At 42.4% G+C, this 21,349-nt stretch overlaps 1 protein-coding gene across 2 annotated transcripts in view; it reads right to left on the bottom strand.

Moving 5' to 3' along the window:
* CD151 (CD151 molecule (Raph blood group)) overlaps positions 1-21,349 on the bottom strand; it is a 598,783-nt gene that overhangs the window by 172,547 nt on the left and 404,887 nt on the right. The gene's annotated exons all lie outside the window — the stretch shown is intronic.

Genomic DNA, 21,349 nt, shown 5'->3' with positions numbered 1-21,349 from the left:
GGCAAACAAAAAATCATGCCCTACAAGTCTGCAATGGCAAAGTCTATCCTACTCTTTTCACTGCACATCTAGAAAAAGTGTGGCTGGAACATCCAGATAGCAGTTTCACAAGTTTTGTAAGCTGAGCTACTTTGCAAGGAAGGCAGCTGTAGTATCTGCTGCCCTAATGGAGTGAGCATAACCTGGCCCCTGCAAGTTTTTCCAAAGAGATCCTAATAAAAAAGCAATACATCAAATAAATGTAAAGCAGCAATTGTAAGAGTTCCTAGTTTTAACAAACTTATAAAGTCACACTCGTGGACTTAACTCTTTTCATTGCTGTGTAAATTCCTCACAGATTCAGCAGAAAAAAAATACACCTTGGTACCCTATCTTTTTCACAAAATGTGTATCTCATCATTTCATACACCGTTCTTAAAATATAATCCATACTTAATTATCCAATCCCAATGCTTCAACTGGTAAGTTAGTTTCAAAGCAGAGGGGGCTAGAACCCCAATTATGACACACGCAGTTCAGTTAGTGGTTCTGGAAGACCAGACTAGGGAAGACGTTGTGCCTTCTCGACTATCCTAAAAAGAAGAGTAGCACATTGTTGGGGATACGATTAGTAGGGGTTTCTACCTGGGGAGGCACGGACATCACTAGTTGAAGTTGTGACATCTCCTCTCTGTGCCAGTAATCAAGGAGCCTGAATCCTCACCACCGACACTGGAGGAAGATGTTCACTTGGAACAAAAATGGATGCACTTAGTATTTTAAGATGCAGCTCTCTGCATCAAGCACAATTTCCCTTAAGAACACACAGGGAACACACTCAGTCCCCAGTAAGACTCCCTGATAGCACAGCTGTAGAGATGAGTCCTCAGCTGAGTGTCCAAACCAAGTGCTCCACCACTCTCTATGAAACCAGAGCTTCATACCCCTGCCCCAAGCAGCTCTCACACACAATGAGATTTGACTTACGTACACACACCTGAGAAAGGCTGGCACAGATTTACTAACTATGCAGTCTGCCCAGACTATAAGATAGATACACTGCCACCAGACACTCCAAAGCCAGCTACTCTAATGCTCTTACAAGGGTACCCAATCACATTGAGTGAAATTAATATCACTACGAATGGCAGTGTTTGACCAGTGCAGTAAGGCTTCCAGGAATGGCCACAGAGTCACCAAACAGATATAAGTACTCTCAAAGGTGAAACTATTCTCTGAAGGACCAGCCACAATGAAAAGTTTAAATATATTTAATAAAAGAACAAAATACTAAATATCTATTTACAACAAACACCAGAGTTTCATTTACAGGAAATATTAATACATGGATGAATAGATTCACACAGAAAAAGAAAAAAAAACAGTGCTTAACTATATTTTCCTAAATGCTCTAAAGAATTTCTATTCCCTGGTTCACTTACTAGAGCAAGACAAGATAAAGTAGGCGAGTGGTCTTCATTCTTTAGCAGGTCCCAAAATCAGAGTATAATGAGACTTCAGTCTCATCTAGTATTAAACATAATTTTTGTCCTAGATTACAGGATGACATCAGATATATCTTGTCATCTGACTTCTGGTTCCCACACTACCCCCCCATCACTAGAAGCTGCCAGGATGTAGAACATATATGCTACAATACACTATCTTGAGCTTTGCTAAAGTTTACTGCAGTATCTGGAAACTGTAAACAATTTTAACACTTCTGCTCTTCTTACAGAGACTAACAAACCATACTTCTTTAAGACATTGCTTCTCTGTCTTCATTCAACGCTGAGATGATACATTAATTTTAACAGTTACAATGCATACATTTAAACAGTTACTACATGCATGTATATTTATTTTTTGTCCAGTAAGACAATACAAACATCACAAATACATTTTCAGCACAAGCATCTGGACAAATCAGTTTGATATCCAAATGACATAATTCTTTACAAAATTCCAGCTAGCTATGCTGGCATATGTTACACAACTACTGCCTTACTTCTACTGGCATAGTTGGCAATACCTCACATCCGTACAGAAGCCTCTTACTCTGCTCACTGCATTTCCAACTCTAGGACAGCTAGGCATCTATAAAAAGTAGGCCTTGAAATTCAAAATTCCCTGCTGCACCATGATGAAATTCAAAATTCCCTGCTTCACCATGATGAACTCTTGCACAAAAGGGAATAAATGTGCGCACACGTCAATCAAACAGATAACCAGCAGACCGAGAAGGTGTAAAAAAGGCAGTCTTAATTAAACGCAACAGATAATTAGTAGAAACCATCATACTGGAGTCTGTTCCCCTGTCCAATTCATGAAGACTTGCAAGAATGCACTTCCAAACTATAGTATTACTACAAACTACTGGGTACAAGACTACAGAATTTTAATAAATACTGGACCTTTTTTTTCTAAAGCATTTTCTCTTGTCAGTGTATTCAACCTAGTGTACCTGCACAATCCTTGCTAGTGTTATGGAGCTCAGTAAAAAAGTTCATTATTCTTTGTGGGTGCTATGTTCATTATCAGCACACTAACAACAGACACTAATTTGTGCAATCACTAGTGTACATCTGCTGTTTTATCCTGGCAGATCAATATCTTGGTATACCAAAAACTTCTCTCTCACCTACAGATGCAATGACCTCTGAGGTGGCTTATGCAAGTAGTGAGGAATTTTTTTTTTTTTTAGTACTTTTCACTTCAAATGTTTGCCGTTAAGAACTGCAACTGTTCTGTGGTGACAATTCTGACCAATCACAAATCATTTGTAGATTCACTAGGAATACATTATTTTGGCCATGTTATGTTCAGCAGTTCTCAAAGGATGAACACTTAGTAGTCTACTTAATATAAAATAGTGAGGGCAACATGAACAAAACTTGCACTACACTGCCACTGTTGAACAATTGTAAAACCTTGTGATTCAAGTTTTATTTTCCATTTGTCTACTGTTAAGTTCTTGCACACCTGTACATTGTTTTACACAGAGTGTGAGGTATTGGGGGAGGCTAATTACTATACTCTGTACCCATGCCAAAAATACAATATGCACCACAGTGAAGGGTCTTATTAGTCTGCAATTCTGGCTATTTTTTAATCTAGCTATATATAAAAATACACACACACACTAATCTCACTCATTGAAGAATATCTTAAAATTGTTAGGAATGACATGTTACAACTTCAAATCCATCTTCAATATAGACATTTTTGTTTGATGCAAAACACCTGCTTCAAAGTAAATACTCTTACTGCTTTCCTCATATTCTGCAGTGAGACGCACTGAAAAACACATTCACATGTTCTTTGCTCAAAGACTTTCAGAAGACATTTTAGCCATTTTCAGTGTAGCCTCTTCTAACTTGAGTGGCTGGTGACTTCCAAGGAAGACGAGGGTGCAAGCAGCAACTGGTTGGGTTGGGTAGGGTAACTGAAATGGTGTGGGGTCAATTCCAAGCAAAACTTACATTCATAACCAACATATTCCATCCAGAAGACCAACATATTCCATCCAGAAGACCACAGAATAGCATGTTTACTGTACCTCCCAGAAGTGTTGCAATGAAACAATACCTCCAGCATTATGTAAAAAAGTACAGTTGTACAAGAACAGTAGATGTCCTACTGATCACTGTTGCAGTATTCCAAACTATTACATCACCAAAAAGTCCTGGATGTCTGGCTGAAGTACCAAAGCCACAACCTTTCATGGAGCCATACATCTGATACATGACCTAAGCTGTAGGTATAAGGGTACATGAGCAGACTTATAAAATCTCACACTTTTTTCCAAGCCAGTAAGCCAGAAGAAACCTAACACAACAAAATGGTGAGCTAAGAAGGAAGAAGTAGACAGACTAAGGACCCCCCTCAATCTACGAGGTAAAGGCAGAAAATTGAAGAAATGGTAGGAGGTAGGGTAGAAAAGAATACTGCAAATGTAATCAGTAGGAACATCGATTGTTAAAAGTTCTTACACACATGTAACTTTCTTTAGATCACTATTGCAGTATTCCAAACTGACGGTTGATTCCCAAAGCTTACGAGGTGTGAAGGATGGATAAATGAATAATAAGATAACCATCTAGTAATCCACAGAGGGCTGACTTGGGAGAATACTGCTCTGGATGTAGAAAAGGCATCCACTCTATAAATGTTTGGTAAAAGGTACGTACAGATGACCGAGCAGCTACTTCTAGAATCAATTACCTTGTAAAAGGCTCTACATGAGGCCATTGCTCTAGTAGAATGCACCTTTTCTGAAGAACACAGGGAGTTTTCATGGTGTACAAAAAGGTAATGGATTTAGAAATCTAGTTAGCAACAGTTTGCTTAGAAACTTGAAAAACTTGGAAGGAAATGATTGGAAAGACTTTCAGACATCCTTATTTTATCTAGACAGAATCTGAGTTTTCTATGCATGTCCAATGAATGTCCAATCCTTTCTCCCTTATTTTTTGGAATAGGGAATAAGGTGGGAAGATTTACAGCCTGATTGAAGGATAGTTCATTCACCACTCCAGACAAAAAAGAGGAGGTATTCCCCTCAAAGACGCACTGTGCTTATGAAAAATAAGGAAGGGAGGGACTGCCATAAGGGCTTGTAGTTCAGTGACTCGTCTAGCTGAGGTAAGGGCCACCAAGATAATGGTTTTCCAAGCACAGAATTTAAGAGATGCAGGCTGCTGATTTGAAAGGAGGGAGAAAGTTTTTCCAGCCCAAAGTTGGTTCCAAGCAGGTAGGATAGCTTTCCTTGGGGATTTCTGTTGGAATACACCCTCTAAGAATGGCTTTAGTTCTAATCTGGAAAAAAGAGGAGGGTCCAGAGATAGGCAAGCAAATAAAGATAAAATGTGTGCCTTAACAGAAGAATATGATAGGTCAGATTTCAACCGCTCGCACAAATGAAAGGACCAATTAGAGTATTAGACTTATCAGGTCCTACTTTTTTTTTAATAGCAAGACACCAAACAGTAAATCTTTTCCATTTAGCTATGCAAGATTTCCTGTTAGTAGGTTTCCCCTGCCTTCTGGAGAACCTTTCTTCAGAAAATTGGTGTCAAAAAGGGATCAGAATCTTATCATCCATAATGTTAGGTTGAACAATGACAGCTTGAGATGATGTGATGAGCCCTTCTGCTGTGTGAACAAGTCCACTGCGGAAGATAACTTCTGTTGATGACCCCTGGATAGGTGCTAGAGAAGGGGAAGCCAATGTTGCCTTGGCCAAAAGGGAATCACCAGTAAGATCTTTGCATTATCTCTTTGGATCAGAAAGTGGAGGGAAGGCACACAATAACCTCCCTTTCCAAGAAAGGGCATTGTATTCAATTTCCAGGCTTGAGGACAGTATGTTTTTAAGCAAAAAGAGTGGAAGGTGCTTGTTGGGAGTCAAAAAGATCTATTTGTGGGACCTCTTCATTTGTGGACTGCCTAGGGAGATCTCCCTTTTCAGCATCCATCTATGGGAATTACCTTCTTTTGTACAGAAAATCAGTGTGGACATTGTCTTTGTGAAGGAATGTAAACTATATGGTGATATTAAAAATATGAAGGAAGATAAAATAATTGCTTCACATTTTAGGATGTTACATAATAGTGACACTACTTTATTACAAGGCACAATTTTAGAAACTGTGGAAAGTTTAGGTAATGACGAATATGTATTGAAACAAAAGTTGTTATATAAAGAATGTATTTATATTTTGAAATATAAAACTTTGATGCCTAATGGTCTAAATAATGAGTTGAATTGGAAGTGTTTGCTTTAAGGGAAGGTCCATTGTATAATTAGTGGGCGTTTGCTTTTAACTGAGTGTGATATATAAATGTATGTATTTTTTTGTTTGATATTCCTTGAAGGTGGAAACACCGAAGCGCTAGAATAAAGAACACTATTTGCTTTGCTGTCTGTCTTTTGAGAGTCACAGTCGGTGGTTCCACTGGGTCAGAGTTGTTGCATTATTCAGAGGAGGAAGGAGTATGTTTTATGTTTTGTGCTATATGGCGAGACAGGTTTGCTTTTGTAGTTTGCTCCCATGCTAAAAAGTCAATCTGCACAGTTAATAGGACCTGGTACTCCTCCTTAAGTACCACATGACTGTTGTGGTGTCTGAACACTCTTAAGGGACCTGGATTCCAAAAATGGGAGAAGATCCACAGGGCCTGAATTAGTACTCATGTCCTTCAGATTGATGCGCTCTAATCTTAGGTATGCAGGCCATTGTCCCTGAACCCTTAGACTACCTGCCTCATGTTGCAGTGTCTGCATCTTGAAAGGTATACCCCAAGGCTGAGCTTTCTGTGAAATCCACCAATGGAATTCCTTCTTTAGACTAGGTAGGAGAAGAACCTCTGTGTCAGAGGATGGGAATGTTGGGATCAGGTAGATTTCAGGTACCACTGGATCCACCTCATAAGGAGTTTGGCAAAGAACAGGAGGATGGTTACTGCCATGAACCCCAGTGCTCTGAGGATCTCCATTGCAGTGCAGGTCTGAACAGAAAGATGATAATGGAAGTAACAGGTGAGACTCTGCACTTTCTGGTGGTAGAAAAGCCTGCATGAGTTTGGTGTCTAGTCTGCACCCCAAGAAAACAAGGTCTTGGTTTGTTTCCACTGCAGACTTCTTAATGTTGATTGGGAACCCCAGATCCTGAAATAGGGATCAAGGTGAAGTTGAGAGGAGTCAAGAGCATCTGCTGAGAAGACGCGTATATTAGCATGCCATCCAAATAAAGGAATGTCTAAATTCCTTGAGTCCTGCAGTAAGCTATGACTGGGGTGAAGCACTTTGTGAAATCTCTTGGGGCTGCAGAAAGTCCAAAAGGTAGGGTACAGAACTGAAAGTGCGATAAGTTGAAAACCATAGAAAGTTCCTATAAGCATGGTGAATAGGAATGTGGAGATATGCATTCGTTAGGTCAAGAGGAACCAGGAAAGCTTGTAGAAAAATGAATGGTAGAGGAGTTTGTAGGGACAACATCCTGAAAGGTATAACAGACAAAGGTACTGAAGGTAGTGAGATCTAGTATACAGCTCAAGTCTCCTCCTTTTCTTAGAATGAGGAATAGTCTGGGGACACAACTATTTTCCCACTACTGTGGAGGAAGCTGTTCTGTTTTGTCTTGTTCGAACAAGGCCTGAATGACAGAGACAACTATATCAGATTGCAAGAAGGAGAGATGCTACTGAATGGAGGAACTTCCTTCCAAGTCATTCTGTACCCATTCTGTATAAGTGAAAGAATCTATTTGTTTGAATTGAGGAGTAGTAATTTTTAAGGAGGTGGCGAGCCTTTTGGATAGGTGTAGGGCTGGACCTTGGGGGGGGGAGGGCTACAGAGGGTAGTCAGGCAGACATGTCTGGGTAGGGAGGCCACTCAAATCTAGAGTCCCTGTCTAGTCTTGGAATCTTTGTAGTCATTTCCTTGGCCTTATCAGATAGTCTAGACTCCCTGTAAGCAAAGTAAGCAGGCATTGCAGGGTGGTTTCTCTGGTATCTGGGCAAAGAAGTGAAAGTTCGTCTACAGTCCTTTGTAATTTTATCTTGCTCTTGTAACTGTTTGAAAGGACCATCAGCAACTGAGACCAAACAGGTCATCCTTTAAACCAGAGTCAAAAAGTTGTCTTTACATCGACTGGGAGAGGCTGACAACATAACTATGTGCACCTCCTTGTTACAAAAACTATAGCTGCTGCTCTAGAGGAGGCTTCTACTGTATCACAGCTGCATTTTACTCTGTGCCTAGCCACTTGAGAGGCCTGTTCACTGTGTATTTTCTCGGGGGAGGGGGAAACAATGTTTTATTTAAATTTCCCAGAACAGACCATACGTATTTAGTCATTTGAATGTGGTAATTCATACTCTAAAATCCAGAATGAAAGATGTAAAAATCTTTTTACCCCAATCTGTCCATTGTCCTGCTGTCTTTATCTGAGGGAAGAGCACTGGCGGCAGGAAGCAACTTACAGGGTTTGTCTGTAGACATGAAAATCACAGTTTTTGTGCAGAAACTTTAAATCTACAGGTACTTTGTGAAATCTATCAGGCCTTTTAGGGGCTGGGTGGCTGGGAGTCTGTGGCAGTATAAGTAAAGGCATCAAATAAGGCCTCCAGAGCAGGTGGAACAAGTGCAGGAACAGGGGTGCCTACTTCCAAGAGGGCATCTCTGTTTAATCTCAGAAATCTGCTTTGATTCCCATTCAAAATGCTTCGCCATAACAATTAGCACAAATGAAGCCTCTTCAGCAGGGAAGTCACTGAAAAGTGAATCATCACCTCAAACCACTTGCTCTGGTGAGTGGATCTGGGAGGAGTAAGCCAAGAAGTGCTCATCCAAATCTGATAAATTCTTCTTCCGCGGTAGAAAAGGCCTAAAGTGCCTCTTTTGGGGAGTATTAGGAGAAAAGTACAGTTTTGTACCTACCATAAATGTAGATGTTCGAGGATCCACATTGCTGCAGTCCTAACCATTGGGTAGTCCGCTGTCCAGTCGGCCCGAATACCAAAGTATATGGCTGACGTCGGTCAGGGCGCATTAGACTGATGTCAGGACGTCAGGGTACTAATGCGCATGACCGACGTCATATCCTCAGTCTTTTCTTGCCCCAGATGTCAGAAGACCCTAAAAAGACAAGGCCCAAACCAAAAAACCAAAAAAAAACCCTGCACCAAACATATATACAATATATACAAATGTACAAGAGTATATCCTAACCCACACCACCACCCCTGAACACAGAGGGGAAGGAGGGAGGGTAAATTGGACTGCAGCAATGTGGATCCTCGAACATCTACATTTATGGTAGGTACAAAACTGTACTATGTTCTTCATTCCACATTGCTGCAGTCCTAACCATTGGGTAGAATCCCAAAGCAGAGTTAAGGGAGGCTGGCAAATCATAAGGAAGCAGGAGCTGTCAACATGCCTTGCAAAATAGCTGTGGCAAAACCAGCCCTAGATTTAGAGTAGAGAGGAAGATGGTAATGCTTAGAGAAAGTATGCACTGAACTCCAAGTAGCTGCCTCCAAAATATCCTTAGTTGCCACCCCCCTTAGAAATGCTGTAGAAGTGGCAGTAGCCCTAGTGGAATGAGGCCTAATCCCAGCTGGAATCTCCTTGCCATGATGGGAATAACAAAATGAAATGCAAAACCCAATCCACTTAGAAATAGTTTGCTTAGACACAGGCTTGCCCTGAGAACTCAAAGCAAAAGAAACAAACAACTGCTGAGACTGCCTGAAATCCTTAGTCCTGCTTAAATAATAACGCAACTGCCTATGTACATCTAAAGTGTGCAAAATCTTTTCCCCCTTATTTTGGGGATCTGCATAGAAAGTAGGCAAATGAATAGTTTGGTTTAAAGCCACACTAGAAACCACCTTAGGCATAAAGGAAGGATTAGTACGTAATGATACCCTATCCTTATGGAAAATCAAAAAGGGCTCTACTGCCATAAGGGCCTGCAGCTCAGAAACCCTTCTTGCAGAAGTAATAGCCAACAAAAAAGCAGTCTTCCATGACAAGTATTTCAATTCAGCAGTAGCCGCAGGCTCAAAAGGTTGTAGAGTAAGTTTTGCCAACACAAAATTGAGATCCCAAGCAGGAGTAGGAGCTCTATTGGGGTCTTATATTCTTTGCCCCTCTAAGAAACTGCTTGAACAAAGGATGCGAAAACAACGGTGGGTCACAATCATAGTGAGCTGAAATTGCTGCAGCATGAATCTTAATGGAAGAGAAGGACAAACCTTTGTCCAATAACTCAGTAAGATATTGAAGAGCCACACTCAAATTAGGCTCAGAAATCTCCAAATTCTTTGCTGCACTCCAAAATAAAAATCTCTTCCATTTCTCTCGTACACTTTCCTTGTACTAGGTCTTCTGGCTTCCATAATCACATTTAAAACTTGTTGAGGAAGTTGAGACCTGCTGTGTTTCAGAACAGAATATGCCAGGCTGTTAGATGAAGAGAGTGAAGCTTGACATTGAGCAGGTGACCGTCCTTCTGAGATAACAGATGTGGAATCAAAGGCAAAGGCCATGGAGGCTTCCTTACCAGACTCCTTAGTAGTGGGTACCAGTGTTGCCGAGGCCAATCTGGAGCTATTAAAATCATCCTTGGCTTGTCTTGTCTGACCTTTAGGAGCACCTTTGGAAGAAGAGGCAGAGGTGGAAAAGCATACACATGAAGATTTCTCCAACTGAAAGAAAGAGCATCCACTTTCCAAGCTGTGTGATGAAACCCCTTTGTGCAAAACTTTGGCAGCTGGTGGTTTAGTGGAGAAGCGAACAGATCTATGTCTGGAGTTCCCCATGACACTGTCAATTTCTGAAATACATGAAGATCCAGTTTCCACTCGTGGGGATCCATGATTTGTCTGCTTAACACATCTGCTAAGGAGTTCTGTGCTCGGCAGAAACCTTGCCTGAAGAGTTAGTTGCAAGCTGGCGCAGTTTCCCATAAAATCATTGCTTGCCTGCATAGAGGATAAGAATGTGTTCCGCCTTGTTTGTTGATGTACCACATGACAGTTGTGTTGCCTGTTAGAATCAACACCTGCCCTGGAAGAAGTAACTCCTTGAAAGCCATTAATGCAAACTGGACTGCTAACATCTCCTTCATGTTGATATGTAGATGCTGAAGTCTGGCAGGCCACTTGTCTTGTATCCACTTTCCATTTAGATGAGCTCCCCAAGCAATGTCCGAGGCATCTGTCGTTAAAATCTGACTCGCCTCTGGCGGGTCACAGAGAGTCCCTTGTTTAGGTGACATTCCTGAGCCCACCACAAAAATTCTTTTTGAATGCAAGGTATTATTTGAATGACAGTGTCCAAATCCTGGCAGTGCTGTGTCCATACATTTTGAGATACCATTGCAGCTTCCTCATATGCAGTTTGGCATTGGGAAGCACCAGAATACAAGATGCCATGAACCCTAAGGCTTGAAGGACTGTCCTTGCAGTCAGCCCGGACTGAAGAGATAATTGATGGAAGTAACTGGAAAGATTCTTTTGTTTGTCCGGGGTTAAAAAGGCCATCTGGGCTGCTGTATTCAGTCTCACACCCAGAAAGCACATGTCTTGAGAGGGTACTAGACTGGACTTTATTTCGTTCACAGAATACCCTAGGCATCTTAGCACTGCTATGACATATTCCAAATGCTGTAGAAGGTCTTCCTTTTCTTGAGCCAGAATCAGGCAGTCGTCCAAATAAGGATAGACTTGAATTCCTTTTAGCCTGAAGTAAGCTATCACTGGAGCCAGAACCTTTGTGAATACTCTGGGCGCAGTAGATAAGCCAAAGGGCAATGCAGAGAACTGATAATGAGAATTTCCAGCTCAGCAGATACTTTCTGCAACTTAGTCTTATAGGCACATGAAGGTAAGCTTCCTTGAGATCTAAAGTTACCATCCAGTGATCTTTGCCCAGCAGAGGTAAAAGCTGTTGTAACGTCAACATTTTGAACTTGGGAATGTCCAGATAAGTGTTGAGGATAGATAAATCCAAAATTGGTCTCCACGTGTTCCCCTTCTTTGGTACTAGGAACAGGCGAGAATAAAATCCTAGACCCCTTTCTGGTACAGGGACTGGCTGAATGGCCCCTATTTGGAGTAACAGAGAAATTTGCTTGTGAGCCTCTTTCCTTTGTGGAGGAGGAACGTCTGGCATGCCTTTGAAAGGGGGCAAGGTATGGAAATAAAACCTGTAACCGTGGTGAATGATATCCAAAACCCATCTGTCTTGAGTAATTAAATCCCAATTTTCTTTGAAAAGAGACAGTCTTCCTCCCAAAGGAGCTGCCAGCCGAGAATGTACTGGCAGCTGAAAAGGCAGGTCATTGGGTCTGTTTACGAAAGGACTGACCCCTGCCCTCACCAGAAGTCTGAGCAGGAGAACTCCCTGTTCTGGGCCTAAAAGAACCTTGAGCTCTGCCCCTACCACGTCTAGACCTACCCCTAGACTGGGAATCATAAGCAGGATATGTCCATCCCTTAGTAGGCCAATTTCTGCTAAACTTTGGAGGCTGCACCTGCAAAAAATCTTTAACAGTCTGCATAGATTTAGCCTTGTCCTCCATTTTCTTTAAAACTGCTTCCACAGGCGAACCAAACAACACATCAGACTGTAAAGGAGCATCCAAAATCCTTGTCTTAACATGCTCAGCTAAATTCTGATCCCTCAACCAAGCGTGCCTGCGAAGAACAGAACCAGTGGCAGCCACCCTCGAGGAGGCCTGCACAGCATCAAAACCACACTGCAAAGAATGCTTACCCACTTGTTCAGACACATGAACTAAATCCAGCAACTCTTTACACTCAATACCTTCCGCCAGAGCATCCACCTTAGATTTCAATTGTGAAAGGAGATAATTTTGATATTTTAGCATGTGAAACTGACAATTCAACGCCCTCATGGCTAAAGTGGAAGAAGTATACACTTTCTTTCCCCATCTATCCAAAGCCCTTGCCTCTTTATCAGAGGGAACAGGATTCTTAACAACCGAGGCCTTAACACCCTTAGGCCCCTGAGAAACAATTTCTGGGTCTGCCCTAGGACTCTTAAAAAGATACTTATGAGCTTCAGGCACCCTATAGTACCTATCAGGTTTAACAGGGGCAGGAGGTAAAGAATCAGGGTTCAGGGAAGCCTCTGCAAAAACATCTTCCACCACATTCAACACAGGAGGTATAGCTAAGGGCCTATGCTGGGGTAAAAACAAGAATTCCCTAAGCCTCTTCCTGGAATCAGAGAAATCTTGGCCTTCCCATTTAAAATGCTCCCTCATGGAATGCAGAGTCTCTGAAAATGAAAAATCCTCAGGAGGAGAAGCTGAAGGAGTGGAATCATCCACATCAGAATCAGAATAATGAGGATACTCCTGCAAGTCTTCAGCCGAAGACTCAGAAGCCTCTGAACACTGTTCAAAACTCTCAAACTCAGGCTCCACCCTAGGCCTCTTATCAGGAGGGGGCATAGAACCTCTAATCATAGTAATCAAATCCTCTGCCATTTTAAGCATATGTTTCTTAGGTACAGAACCTGAAGTGCTAGGAGAAGCCCCCACTGAAGCTAAACTTGGCCTACCTCTCAAAGAAGTCTTGGAAACAGAAGGAGAGGCTCTAACTACCTTAGGAAGAGAGGGAAGAACAGTTACCTGCGAAGCCCCTCAGCCTGGCCTACCTCCTGAGAGGGCACATCCTGTAACAGTAAAGTCTCTGCCTGAGACTCCACAGAAACTCCTGGCAAAACTTCTGGCTCCACTGAGCCTTCTAAAGAACCGGCGTCGGGACTGCGGTTCTTCAACCCTAGGCTTTGCTGCTTTGTCCTTGCTTTTTGGAAGCGGGCGACGGAGCATCCAACGGCATTTTATAATTACAACGCTTCCCAAACACTAACCTGGCACAGTCTAACCTTCTCTTAATAGTGCGTTTGTTAAATCTAGCACAAGAGCGGCATCCAACAACGTCGTGCTCAGACCCTAAACAAGGTATACACAAAGTATGGTAATCCCTATGAGGTATCTGTTTCCCACAAGAAATACAGTTATTCACTTTTTCTGACATCCGGTTAAATACTGAGGCAAGAAAAAACCAAAATGTGCGCCAACGGGGTACTTAGCCAACTTTGATTCGGTCTGAAACTCCGACTTCAGAAAATTTCAGAACGCCAACCTGCACTCGCAAAAAGTACAGTTTTGTACCTACCATAAATGTAGATGTTCGAGGATTCCATTGCTGCAGTCCTGACTATTGGGTATAGTCCGTCCGTCGGCCCGAATACCAGAGTATAAGGCTGGCGTCGGTCAGGCGCGTGGACTGGCGTCAGTGCGTCAGGGTACTAATCGCATGACCGGCGTCATATCCTCAGTCTTTTCTTGCCCCAGATGTCAGAAGACCCTAAAAGACAAGTCCCAAAAACCTGCACCAAAAACATGTACAATATATACAACAATATATACAAAAATATAAGCATGTAAACTCACCTACACAACCACCCCTAAATACAGAGGGAAGGAGGGAGGGTAAATTGGACTGCAGCAATGGAATCCTCGAACATCTACATTTATGGTAGGTACAAAACTGTACTATGTTCTTCGCTTCCATTGCTGCAGTCCTGACTATTGGGTAGAATCCCAAAGCAGAGGTAAGGGAGGCTGGCAAATCATAAAGAAGTAGGAGCTGACAACATGCCTTGCAAAACAGCTGTGGCAAAGCCAGCCCTAGACTTAGAGTAGATAGGAAGGTGATAATGCTTGGAGAAAGTATGCACTGAACTCCAAGTAGCTGCTTCCAAAATATCCTTAGTTGCCACCTCCCTTAGAAATGCTGTTGAAGTGGCAGTAGCCCTAGTGGAATGAGGCCTAATCCCAGCTGGAATCTCCTTGCCATGATGGGAATAACAAAATGCAATGCAAAGCCAATCCACCTAGAAATAGTTTGTTTTGACACAGGCTTGCCCTGTGAACTCAAAGCAAAAGAAACAAACAACTGCTGAGACTGCCTAAAATCCTTAGTCCTGCTTAAATAATAACGCAATTGCCTGTGTACATCTAAAGTGTGCAAAATCTTTTCCCCTTTATTTTGAGGGTCTGCAAAAACGTAGGCAAATGAATAGTTTGGTTTAAAGCCACACTAGAAACCACCTTAGGCATAAAAGAAGGATTAGTACGTAATGATACCCTATCCTTATGGAAAATCAAAAGGGCTCTACAGCCAAAAGGGCCTGCAACTCAGACACCCTTCTTGCAGAACTAATAGCCAACAGAAAAGCAGACTTCCATGACAAGTATTTCAATTCAGCAGTAGCTGCAGGCTCAAAGGTTGTAGAGTAAGTTTTTCCAACACAAAATTGAGATCCCAAGCAGGAGTAGGAGCTCTCGTGGGGTCTTATATTCTTTGCCCCTCTAAGAAACTGCTTGAACAAAGGATGCGAAAACAAAGGTGGGTCACAATCATAGTGAGCTGAAATTGCTGCAGCATGAATCTTAATGGAAGAGAAGGACAAACCTTTGTCCAATAATTCAGTAAGATATTGAAGAGCCACACTCAAATTAGGCTCAGAAATCTCCAAATTCTTTGCTGTACTCCAAAATAAAAATCTCTTCCATTTTTCTGCGTACACTTTCCTTGTACTAGGTCTTCTAGCTTCCATAATCACATTTAAAACTTGTTGAGGAAGTTGAGACCTGCTGTGTTTCAACACAGAATATGCCAGGCTGTTAGATGAAGAGAATGAAGCTTGACATTGAGCAGATGACCGTCCTTCTGAGATAACAAATGAGGAATCAGAGGTAAAGGCCATGGAGGCTTCTTTACCAGACTCCGTAGTAGTGGGTACCAGTGTTGCGGAGGCCAATCTGGAGCTATCAAAATCATCCTTGGCCTGTCTTGTCTGACCTTTAATAGTACCTTTGGAAGAAGAGGCAGAGGTGGAAAGGCATACACATGAAGGTTTTCCAACTGAAAGACAGAGCATCCACTTTCCAAGCTGTGTGATGAAACCCCTTTGTGCAATACTTTGGCAGCTGGTGGTTTAGTGGAGAAGCGAACAGATCTATGTCTGGAGTTCCCCATGACACTGTCAGTTTCTGAAATACATGAAGATCCAGTTTCCACTCGTGGGGATCCATGATTTGTCTGCTTAACACATCTGCTAAGGAGTTCTGTGCTCCTGGCAGAAACCTTGCCTGAAGAGTTAGTTGCAGGCTTAGCGCAGTCTCCCATAAAATCATTGCTTGCCTGCATAGAGGATAAGAATCGTTCCCCTTGCTTGTTGATGTACCACATGACAGTTGTGTTGTCTGTTAGAATCAACACCTGCCCTGGAAGAAGTAACTCCTTGAAAGCCATTAATGCAAACTGGACTGCTAACATCTCTTTCATGTTGATATGTAGATGCTGTAGTCTGGCAGGCCACTTGTCTTGTATCCACTTTCCATTTAGATGAGCTCCCCAAGCAATGTCCGAGGCATCTGTCGTTAAGATCTGACTTGCCTCTGGCGGGTCACAGAGAGTCCCTTGTTTAGGTGACATTCCTGAGCCCACCACAAGAATTCTTTTGAAGGCAAGGTATTATTTGAATGACAGTGTCCAAATCCTGGCAGTGCTGTGTCCATACATTTTGAGATACCAGTGTAGCTTCCTCATATGCAGTTTGGCATTGGGAAGCACCAGAATACAAGATGCCATGAACCCTAATGCTTGAAGGACTGTCCTTGCAGTCAGCACGGACTGATGAGATAGTTGATGGAAGTAAAGTGACAGACTCTTTTGTTTGTCCGGGGTTAAAAAGGCCATCTGGGCTGCTGTATTCAGTCTCACACCCAGAAAGCACATGTCTTGAGAGGGTACTAGACTGGACTTTATTTCGTTCACAGAATACCCTAGGCATCTTAGCACTGCTATAACATATTCCAGATGCTGTAGAAGGTCTTCCTTTTCTTGAGCCAGAATCAGGCAGTCGTCCAAGTAAGGATAGATTTGAATTCCTTGAAGCCTGAAGTAAGCTATCACTGGAGCCAGAACCTTTGTGAATACTCTGGGCGCAGTAGATAAGCCAAAGGGCAATGCAGAGAACTGATAATGAGAATTTCCAGCTCGAAACCGCAGATACTTCCTGCAACTTAGCCTTATAGGCACATGAAGGTAAGCTTCCTGGAGATCTAAAGTTACCATCCAGTGATCTTTGCCCAGCAGAGGTAAAAGCTGTTGTAACGTCAACATCTTGAACTTGGGAATGTCCAAAAACGTGTTGAGGAGAGATAAATCCAAAATTGGTCTCCACGTGTTCCCCTTCTTTGGTACAAGAAACAGGCGAGAATAAAATCCTAGGCCCCTTTCTGATACAGGGACTGGCTGAATGGCCCCTATGTGAAGTAACTGAGAAACTTGCTTGTGAGCCTCTTTTCTTTGTGGAGGAGGAACGTCTGGCATGCCTTTGAAAGGGGGCATTGTATGGAAATAAAATCTGTAACCGTGGTGAATGATATCCAACACCCATTTGTCTTGAGTAATTAAATCCCAATTTTCTTTGAAAAGAGACAGTCTTCCTCCCAAAGGAGCTGCCAAACGTGAATCTGCTGGCAGCTGAAAAGACAGGTCATTGGGTCTGTTTACGAAAGGACTGACCCCTGCCCTCACCAGAAGTCTGAGCAGGTGAACTCCCTGTCCTAGGCCTAAAAGAACCTTGAGCCCTGCCCCTACCACGTCTAGACCTACCCCTAGACTGGGAGTCATAAGCAGGATATGTCCACCCCTTAGCAGGCCAATTTCTACTAAACTTTGGTGGCTGCACCTGCAAAAAATCTTTAACAGTTTGCATAGACTTAGCTTTGTCCTCCATCTTCTTTAAAACTGCTTCCACAGGCGATCCAAACAACACATCAGACTGTAAAGGAGCATCCAAAATCCTTGTCTTAACATGCTCAGCTAAATTCTGATCCTTCAACCAGGCATGCCTGCGAAGAACAGAACTGGTAGCAGCCACCCTCGAGGAGGCCTGTACAGCATCAAAACCACATTGCAAGGAATGCTTACCCACTTGTTCAGACACGTGAACCAAATCCAGCAACTCTTTACACTCAATACCTTCCGCCAAAGCATCCACCTTAGATTTCAATTGTGAAAGGAGATAATTCTGATATTTTAGCATGTGAAACTGACAATTCAATGCTCTCATGGCTAGAGTGGAAGAAGTATACACTTTCTTTCCCCACCTATCCAAAGCCCTTGCCTCTTTATCAGTGGGAACAGGATTTTTAACCACAGAAGCCTTTACACCCTTAGGCCCTTGAGAAATAGTTTCTGGGTCCGCCCTAGGACTCTTAAACAAATATTTATGAGCTTGGGCACCCTATAATACCTATCAGGCTTAACAGGAGCAGGAGGCAAAGAGTCAGGGTTCAGGAAGCCTCTGCAAAACATCTTCCACCACATTCAACACAGGAGGAATAGCTAAAGGCCTATGCTGGGGTAAAACAAGAATTCCCTAAGCCTTTTCCTGGAATCAGAGTAATCCTGGCCTTCCCATTTAAAGTGCTCCCTCATGGAATGCAGAGTCTCTGAAAATGAGAAATCCTCAGGCGGAGAAGCTGTAGGAGTGGAGTCATCCACATCAGAATCAGAATAAGTAGGATACTCCTGCATATCTTCCACAGAAGATTCTGAAGCCTCTGAACACTGTTCAAAACTATCAAACTCGGTTCCACCCTAGGCCTCTTATCAGGCGGGGCATAGAACCCCTAATCATAGTAATCAAATCTTCTGCCATTTTAAGCATATGTTTCTTAGGTACAGAACCCGAAATGCTAGGAGAAGCCCCCACTGAAGCTGAACTAGGCCTACCTCTCAAAGAAGATTTGGCAACAGAAGGAGAGGCTCTAACTACCTTGGGAAGAGAGGGAAGAACAGTCACCTGAGAAGCCCCTCAGCCTGGCCTACCTCCTGAGAAGGCACATCCTGTAATAGTATAGTTTCTGCCTGGGACTCCATGGAAACTCCTGGCAAAACCTCCGGCTCCACTGAGCCTTCTAAAGAACCGGCGTCCGGGACTGCGGTTCATCAACCCTAGGCTTCACTGTTTTATCCTTGCGCTTCTTGGGAAGCGGGCGTCGGTGCATCCGGCGGCATTTTATAATTACAGCGCTTCCCAAACACTAACCTGGCACAGTCTAACCTCCTCTTAATAGTGCGTTTGTTAAACCTAGCACAAGAGCGGCAACCAACAACGTCGTGCTCAGGCCTAAACAAGGTATACACAAGGTATGATAATCCCTATGAGGTATCTGTTTCCCACAAGAAATACAGTTATTCACTTTTCTGACATCCGGTAAAATACTGAGGCAAGAAAAACCAAAATGTTCCCCAGCGGGTACTTAGCCAACTCTGTTTCGGTCTGAAACTCCGGTTTGGAAATATTTCAGAACGCCAACCTGCACTCGCAAAACTGCTTCTGCATCGGACCATGCGGCAAAAGACTGAGGATATGGCGTCGGTCATGCGCGTAGTACCCTGACGTACTGACGTCAGTCTAATGCGCCCTGACCGACGTCAGCCTTATACTCTGGTATTCGGGCCGACGGGACGCGGACTATACCCAATAGTCAGGACTGCAGCAATGGAAGACGAAGAACATCTGCTTCTGCATCGGACCATGCGGCAAAAAAGACTGAGGATATGACGTCGGTCATGCGCATTAGTACCCTGACGTCCTGACATCAGTCTAATGCGCCTTGACCGACGTCAACCATATACTTTGGTATTCGGGCCGACTGGACAGCGGACTACCCAATGGTTAGGACTGCAGCAATGTGGAATGAAGAACATCAGAAGTAGAAGTAGGCCGTGCAAAGGTTTGTTTTCATGTGTCGCATTATGGCTTTAAACAGACCCTGAGAAAAAAATCAAGCCACTCCTTCTCCTTGGACATCTGAGGGAAGGAAATAATTTTTCTTTTTTTTCCCATGTGACATCCACTTTGACTAAATGCAGCAGCTTTGAAAAGGGAATCTACAAGACCAAAAAACTCTCTCTCTCTACAAACGCATTAATTCAGCTTTAAGGCAAAGTTCCCCATGTCCAAGTCCAGCACCCTACCAAACACACAAGATGCAATTTTCTTAATGTAAAACTACTATTTGAAAGAATGAGACTTGGCCATATCAGTATATAGATGCACTTTTTTTTTAATCTGATGACAGAAATAATGTGAGCCCAAACTCTGCCCAGAGTGCCTTCCATCACAGTGCAAATCTTACACTTAAGAATCAAACTTGCAAACTGAAAGAAACAAGTTAATGTCAGCAGAAGCCAAGCTTCCCTTGTTACTATCAGAGTCCTGACCTCCCAATCTGCATTTTGCAACTTATATTTTAATACAGTTTATAGCACCTCAGCAGCATATCAACAGTACACATCTTTCTTTACCCTTTCACTCCCTTTTAGTGCACCATCAGTGATGACAACTACAACATTTACACAAACTGAAGTTTATATAATTTAATATGAAGTAATGGAAAAAGGCCTTGGGGAAGCCATATGAAAGAATATGTTTGCATTAATGACATGGTTTGCCAAGGTAAAATTAGAATATTTGATTTCTCAGAAATACTGTCATAGAACTGTCCAAGAGTACACACACAAAATGCAACTTGTTAGTAATGTTTGTACATTTAATTTCATTATAGAATAGAGAAACTAAATATGAGAAAAATCTACCAGGTGAGACATACAATGAAATTCAGAAGCATTAAAGTTTGTTATACATTTTATTTTTCCCAGACTGAGCCTAAAAACGGTTCAATGCTCCGTGTTGGTCAAGAACGAAAACTAAATAGTATCACATAGCTCAACTTAAAAATATGCTTCCAACCAGGAAGACAACTGACACATTTGAGGTGGTGAGTGATGCCACTGTAATCTTCTTCAAAATGGGAGTTACCACAAACAATACCACTGACGCTTTCAGAAAATGGCAGGTCTCCCATAAGTACTTCCTAGATGATTCACCTTGCTAGAGACATTCAAAAGATAGTGAAGGATCTAATTCGGACAGACACAGACTGACAGAAGGACTTTTCCAGGCTCATCTTCACCGAGCGATGGTGCTTCATCAAGCCGAGCATACAGACTTAGAGCTGTCAATTACTGAAAAACTACTGTCAGTGTTATATGGCAAGAAAGGACACAGCTAAGGCAAGTAATCTGATGTCAAGTCATACACGGTCAAGAAATTAAGATCTGTGTTTTTCTACTAAAGCATGTGCCACATATTACTAATTCTATCTGCAGTAATCCTCGGATGATGAAAGAGCCCTCATCGTACCTAGTACTACTGTGACTACCTTTAATGCTAGTCTTGATGACTGTATGGGTAGACACGAATGCACAACCAGGGTTATCGAGCAAGGCTCTGCTCGATTTGGGAGGTTAAGTGCTTGACAACGATGGCAAGAACTTTTAGGTTAGTCTATTTTATTTATTTTACATTTGTTTACCTGGGAGGTCCAACTGGACAGAGATGTCTGTTTTCAGCAGAGGCCCTGGGAGAAAAGCTCCAGAACAATTGCTAACATACTATACCATAAGACATTAACATGAGCATTGTGGTTTACACATTCACTTATAAAAATATAGCAGACAATAACATATGATTGCATATGATATTTTCATAAACACAGAGGTTTAGATATAGAATTAAAAGCATAGCAGGTAGTAACATATGATGGTTGAAATAAAATGAATATAAATATAATTAAAAGTGTATATGGCTAAGCACCTTATAATCACTGTGATTGCTTGATTGCCTAGTGTTGTTCCTATGTTACTACATGGGAACAAATCCTTTTCGCTTCTT

The sequence above is a fragment of the Protopterus annectens genome, chromosome 9.part0, assembly GCF_019279795.1.
Source record: "Protopterus annectens isolate FY-2018-M chromosome 9.part0, PAN1.0, whole genome shotgun sequence".
NCBI classification, from domain to species: domain Eukaryota; kingdom Metazoa; phylum Chordata; order Ceratodontiformes; family Protopteridae; genus Protopterus; species Protopterus annectens.
The sequence above is the reverse complement of the archived record's forward strand: the minus strand, read 5'-3'. Positions and strand labels throughout refer to the sequence as shown.